Below are 7350 nucleotides of genomic sequence, written 5' to 3'. Positions count from 1 at the left end.
AATCAACTTGTATAATTATTTATCTCAACCGGAAGCAATTGAAACAACATAGACATTAAAGTACCGCAATTGCACCAAAATTTTGTAAGCCTAAACAATTGATACCAAACAATAAAGCAAGATAACAATAGTTTTTCTTAACCGGAAACAATTGAATCACACACACATCCATACACAAATAACAGAATAAACATCAATTGTACTGAAATTTTTGTTAAGCAAAAGCAATAAATATATGCAATGAAATCAGGCTTTTCTTAAACAGGAATACGATTAACTAACAAATTCGTTACCTCAAATTCCGCATCCTCTTCTCCTTTTTCTTCATATCTTTCAGGGGAGAACTATCATCATGTTGTCATCCTCTCGCTATAACAAAAGAACAACAACAACCAACCTTTACCAGAGAAAGGTTGAAAACCGGTTTTAACTAATGCAATGCAAAAGTTGAAACCCCGAAACACATACGTTTTTAAGCTAAACCAAAACGATTCAACATATCGTGACTTTTTCACATATTGTTTCAATCGGAACCCCTCATGATCCTTTTTTTATAAAGCCCACCAACATGGGCTAGAACTCAATCTAGCTAAATCAAAAAGTCACTCAAACCATAAGGGTTCACACCATATGAGATCGAATATTAAGGTTATGAAACCGAAATCAAACATCCCATAAACATACATAGCAATAATATAAAGCATTCAAGCACAGACTATGTAATCAAAAACTATCACAAGAAAAATTATAAAATAATAATTTTATTCATAAATACTAAGAAAGTTTTATTCAAAATAGACCTTATACAATTATTGAAGGAAATCAAAAACTAATGTCTATTTTTCTGGATTAAGTATGACAGCATATAACTTAATCTCTAGTGGTGCTCTTGTTGTTCACTGAGGTTTCTTCAGTGTTCAAACTTTTGAAGCATGTCTCAAGAGACTTGTCTACAACCACTTCTTGTTTCTCAAGTTTTTCAACTTGAACCTTCATATCAGCCAGATCGGCTTTTGTCTCCTCAATTTTATCTATAAGCCAATCTTGATTTCGAACCGTCATTACAAGGTTGGTTCTTAGTTCTTCAAAACCTTGGACATGCTCAATCATACTATCAAAACGAATCCACATGGTTTTGGTTGGATCTTGTAAATTGTAATCCAACAGACATGACTCATCTTGTGATCCAACTGAACTATCAGAATCTTAATCAAACATGATTTTTGATATGTTTTTCTTCTTACTTTATGTATTGATTCCTTGAAAATCGTTAACATTTTGAGCTTCCTTCTTATTAGCCTTTGAGACACTGCGAGTTACTGGAGGCATGCTCGGTTATTTAAATAGGGATTAATCAGGGTTTCAGAATACATGCAAGAGATAGTTTCTCTTTAAGAAGAGACAACTTTTGGACCGAAAAATATCAGGAAATTCCAAAAATATAAAAAGAATATATTTTATTTCCTTTGTCCGAACTTCTCATGCTAGAAGGTTTATTAAAATTCGAAATTCTAAATAAAACCTATTTTTGGAAGATCATGTTAAACATGAACCAATTTTTAGACAGACATGGATTTGCAGTTATCCATAAAATGTCACAGATTTTTCTGATAAACAAACACAAAGAAAATGTGCTCTCATTTTATTGTGCTTTTCTCATCCGTAATTAAGAGCACGGAGCTGGATGAGAGCGCACAATTTTGATACAACTAAGTTGTATCGAGGTAAGATTTTTCTAGCTTATAGCGAGTATCAAAGACATAGTTCATGTTTATCTTTGGGAACGTCTGCCCAAAATATTTTCTCCCAGGATAATGATCTTTTCTAGCTCTAGAGATATGATCATGTGGAGAAGATGTATTGATGTGAGAATTTTCACAGATAGATAAATCTCTCTTAATTCTGTCAATGAGATTTTCATAAAATTTTCTCATTCTAAGGATTTCCTTATGATGCACATCAGCATGATTATCTGAAACAATTATGGGAAATTCCTGATTGTTTCCTTTGGCAGAGATTCTCTCTTTCCCTTTCTTCTGGAATCGTTCTTCATTAAAATTACAATTGTTTGGATATGGGAGGGGAGGAACCTTTTTACAGAAGCGATTATCAACTCTTTCTTCTGATTCTTTTGAGTTGATCTTATCGGGTAGTGGTATATTCTGTCTTTCTACTGAGGAATGGTCTTTCAGTTTTTTAAGACAAGAAACTTCTTTCAATATCTTTACCACCATGTTTTGAAGAAGTATAAGTTTCCTGTCAAGTGACTGAAAGTTGTATTCCTTAAGATCACGTTCACGGAATCGGTTCAAAGTTTCCTTTGGACAAGATTTCTTCTGATCATTAGTAGATGTAGGAGATGGTTTCTCACCCTCTTCTGACTTGATGTAGTTAGGCAAACTATCTTCACTTTGATCTATTTCAGATGTGACTAAACCGGTTTTATCACAGTCTGTAAAATTCGAGCAATGACTTTTAGTTTCCTCAACATCAGAAGAAATCACAACATCATCATTAGTCAGAGTCATTAGGACGCGTCTCTTTATCTTGAGTAAGAGATTTACCAAGAGATTCTAATTTGATAGTGAGATCCATATTATCTTTGGCTATTCAGTTGAATGTCTTTATATCTGATCTCATTCTTAAGAAGATTTGACTCTGTTTTTAATATCAACACTTTTGTAGACAGAGATTTTATAGGCTTTAGGAGTTTTACCAACTCTTTATCAACATCTTCTTTTCCATCAGAGCACGATACAGATGTTTTCGCAACTCCTGGATCATGAGTTAACGAAGTGGTAACATTTTCAACTTTTGAGTATTCATACTCTCGCATAACGTTAACTGAATCAAACATAGATTCAACATCTTATAGGTTGGATCGCACCAAACACAGATTATTATATCTTTTCGTGTTTTCCTGCTCTGATACCAATTAAAAATACGAGGGTACCCAAGTATACCTCAATCTAAAAGTTTTCCACCTATAAGTCCTTTCTTCGAAAGTGATTGTCTATAGACTGAGTGGAGACAATACAACTAATCGGTTCACACTTCGTGTGATCGTCTATGGATACGATATTGAAACAATACGACTACAAGATAACTTGTGTGATTGACAATGGATACAAGATCGAGACGATATAATAACGAAGTATGTTTACTTGATAATAAGTTCGGACTTAAACAAACACAATAGGATTGCTATCAGGGAAATATGAATTAACGTTTGTGTATTTTACTTCTAATTATAATAAAAACAATTATAATTGTGGAAATAGAAAAGTAAAAGAAACTGCAAGATTTTGTTAACGAGGAAACCGCAAATGCAGAAAAACCCGGGACCTTGTCCATAATTGAATACTCCCAGGATTAAGCCGCTATACAAAATCTAAACCAACTTCGTATAGTTGAGACCAAGCAACTAAGCCTATAGTTCACCTAGTTTCGTCTGTATCCCTGCGCCTCCAACTTGCAATAAGTCAAGCACTTGGAACAATTCCTTTGGTTCGTATTCCAAACATTAAAGGAACAACAAATCTGTTCGGTAACGATTCTTTTCAAACAACATGATATGAGTTTGACAAAAGGCTCTTCCGTTTATCCCAATAAACTCCTTTTTCAGGTCGTTAGATCTATCCAATAATAACTACCAAAGTAATTTTCAAGATTTTGCAATCAATACTTTGAATCACAAAGAAACGTATTGATGCCGATCTACTCAACTAATCAATCAAATCTATCACAAAGATAAACCGATTATAGTTGGATCTTTTTCCAGCCGAAACAAGTTTTGTGCACACCATAGATTATGAACCCAAATATCTTCTTTGTCTTCAAATTTTCTTTCATCTTCAATAAACACCTGCACACAAAAAACTTGAATCTCTTGTTATCAATCATACACAGAACGGAGTCTATTAACAATGGATTATCACAAGATTTCTTTATAACTACAAACAGTCTAAAGATCCCCGTCGAAACTTCGATCTAGTTTGAGTGAATCTTATATCAGAAGAGAATATTCTCAAGCATAAACAAACTAGGTGCAATCAAAGTTCAACAACCGTTAATCAATCAAATCAATCGAAAACTAATAATAAACTGCAAATATCTAGTTTCCGACCAACGGTACTCGTAGAGCTTCCCAATCCCAAAGAAGTCTTTAAAACGACCGGTCGTAAGAGATTTCTCCTAATTAGGGTACTTTCCTCTCCGAATAGACGGCTCCACCAGTAACAACACAACTAGGAAGTTTTGCTGGCTGTGAGTATTAGTTTGCTAGAAATGCAAACTTCAGTATTTATAGACAAGAAAGTTTGGACTCCAAGGAATTTCCAAAACCGAATATTCTCAAAGATATGCAATAAGGGCAAAAATGGTTTTCATAATTCCTGGAAATGCTTTGTCCAAATATTGACCGAAATCTCAGTAGAAAATCTCCAACTATTAAATGCACATTACTAATTTTTATTTTCTAAAGATATGCATTTTAATTGCTGGAAATTAAAAGCATATAAAAACTAACAACCTTAATTAAAAGATTCTCAATTTATTTCGATACGGGATTGTCCTTTAGCTATTAAGGAATATATTTGAACAGTTAAAGATAAGAGTTACTGCACATGTTCAAAGTATGTCGACATCTTTACTTTGTAAATCCTTTTTCATATTTACAATCTTGGAACCGATTTGCCACACTTCCAAACAAGTTTAGAATTGGTTCATCTAACTTCCAAGAACTATGTGATTGATTATCCTATCAATCACCATTATTCACGGTTCTACCTCAACATAAAGTTTCGGTTCTACCTCCAAGTGGGTACTAGGATCGGTTACACCAGTTACCATAAAATGGATAACTAAGTACTAGGATTGGTTACCACTTCTTATGGTAAAACTTGTGATCGGTTGACCAAGTTATAGGATCGGTTGCACCAACTTACTAAAACTTGTTAAACCTCTTACAAGGATTGATTACACTCTCTCTTATGATCGGTCACACGTCTTACTAGGATCGGTTACCCAATGGCTAGTATTTAGTTACACCAATTTCAATATATCGATCTTACCATCTCAGGTGATTACTTAAGATCGGTTTCACTAATAAAAGTCATACCAATACAAAAGTCAGGCCTTGTGAATAGTTTTACCAAGATACATAAACAAGTTATGAGCGGTTATACTAAACATACATATTGATAATTCAAAAGATTTGCAATGAATAACAATACCAATAAGCCTAGCGATTTCCTTTTCGATTCACAAAACAAGTTTATGAATTTACTTCTTTTTAACGAATGTAAAACATTGTTTCGGAGGACGAAATCTTCACCCATACCCATACATAATCACAATATCATTCATACGATTATGTCGATGTATTATATACGAAGTTCAAAAGATAAGCGTTACACTTCGTATTGTATTCCTTAATACTATGTCTAACTAAAGTATAATATTCACAACTTCGCAGTTATGTTTTCAATATGCACGACTTGAAAGATACGTTAGGGAATGAAACAGTTCAATTCAAATATTATTAACCTCAAGTTGAAGGATGATGTCGTCGTTGTAGCTCCTTACTTCTTCACATTCTTCAAATCTTCACGTAATACTTGTAATGTCTCATATCCTAATACTTTCAAGCTAACCTATACGAAGTTGACTCTAGTAAATAATCAAGCGACTCTTTAAATGAGTTTTGGTTCACTAAAATATGACAACCAAACTTGACATATCAACGCATTGTGAGTTCAACCGAGTTATGCTCTAACAAAGTCTGAGATCGAGGCGCTTCAGGATCAAAGAGTAGCGAACAAGAATTCTATGCGCGCCAAATTTGATGAACAGTATGCAGCGTACTAAACCGCTCAAAAAGCCGATCCATCCGGACATGCATCGCTCAAAGTTCAACGCGCATTAGATGACGCGGTCACAGCTCGTCACACGGCAAATTCGTTATTTATGGAGTCTAGGGTGATACATTATCTTGAATAACCTCTATTACCAAAGGCATTATGAAGATACCAGAGAGAGACTCATAAGACGCCATAAAGAGAAGTTTGGAGTCACTATTAGCTTAAGCATCATGGGTGTGAATTCCACAAATGCTAATGGTGATATATATCTTTATACTAACTTCGCTCTTGTTCTTATGTCCTTTTTGGGGAACTGTATGGAGCAAAGAACTCCAAATAACACATCTCTGGAGATAACATAGCAGCAAGAGGAGCTGAACTAGCTCTGGAATGGGGGAAGGAGTTACACAAGTCCAACATCAACTTTCAAGCTCAGGATGATGCAAATCTAAATGAAATAAAGGAAGCCTACAACAGAGAAGTTCAAGGCAGATTTTACTAGATGAATGGTGGAAATTTTGAAGCTATTGATTTTGTCTTAGGCACCCGAATCAAAGTGGGGCATGATCAAGACAATTCGGCGATTAGATTAACAAAAATTTCAGTTCAATCTTTGTATTTAGATAATTGAAACTCTTCAACATTTTCCATTCTATTGACATTAGTGATATTAATGACACTACTACAATTATGTATCTTCACGATGGCGCTTTCTATGGTGTTGTGCCTAACCCTGCAGGCCATCTTGATGTATTTTGAGTTGGCTTCTCCTTTGTAGCTCTCTCAGTTTTTCTACAAAAATAGATATTTGCGAAATACAAAGCATATTTTGACAACTCGTTTATATAAATAGCTGGTGTAATTGGAGAGAAATAATTCAGATCTTAGGTTGTGATTCTGGTTAGCCACTTTTAAAACCAAATATATTGTATGTCTACGGGACACCGTAAATTATTGCTTTTCGAGACTGGTAAGATGTGCCTATATACGTTTTAACGAAAATGCTACTTATCTACTAAAATTGTACCCCGCCTGTGTGTCAACCTTACATTGGTTCATTCTTTATAAGTGCCCCCTATTTTTCCCGGTGGGATTGGGTATGGAAACAATCAATTGTGGATATCAGTGCCATATATCTATCCGGTGTATGAAACCGGTAGATATGTAGCAGCTTCGACGTTTTAAGCAGAAAATCGGAGTGTATGAATATTCCAATTCCACTTTTGTTATATAGACTAGCTAGGTGGTCCTATAAGAGTTTAAAGGAAATGGTTTAGCATTGGTTTCATCGGGCGGTCATCTAGTATAATGTTTTTGTGGATCACATTGTCAGCTTTAGATTTCAGCACAGGCGGTATAGTATAGCCCATCAAACGTGAACTGTACTTGAGGATTCGTACAGTAATCGACCAACTTTCCCCTTGGATTCTTGAGACCGCCTGAACCTGAATCTTCTCTCGGCTGGATTTGTCAAACTTGAAGCTTAATT

Source organism: Papaver somniferum, chromosome 6 (genome assembly GCF_003573695.1).
Source record: "Papaver somniferum cultivar HN1 chromosome 6, ASM357369v1, whole genome shotgun sequence".
NCBI classification, from domain to species: Eukaryota; Viridiplantae; Streptophyta; class Magnoliopsida; order Ranunculales; family Papaveraceae; genus Papaver; species Papaver somniferum.
The sequence above is the reverse complement of the archived record's forward strand: the minus strand, read 5'-3'. Positions refer to the sequence as shown.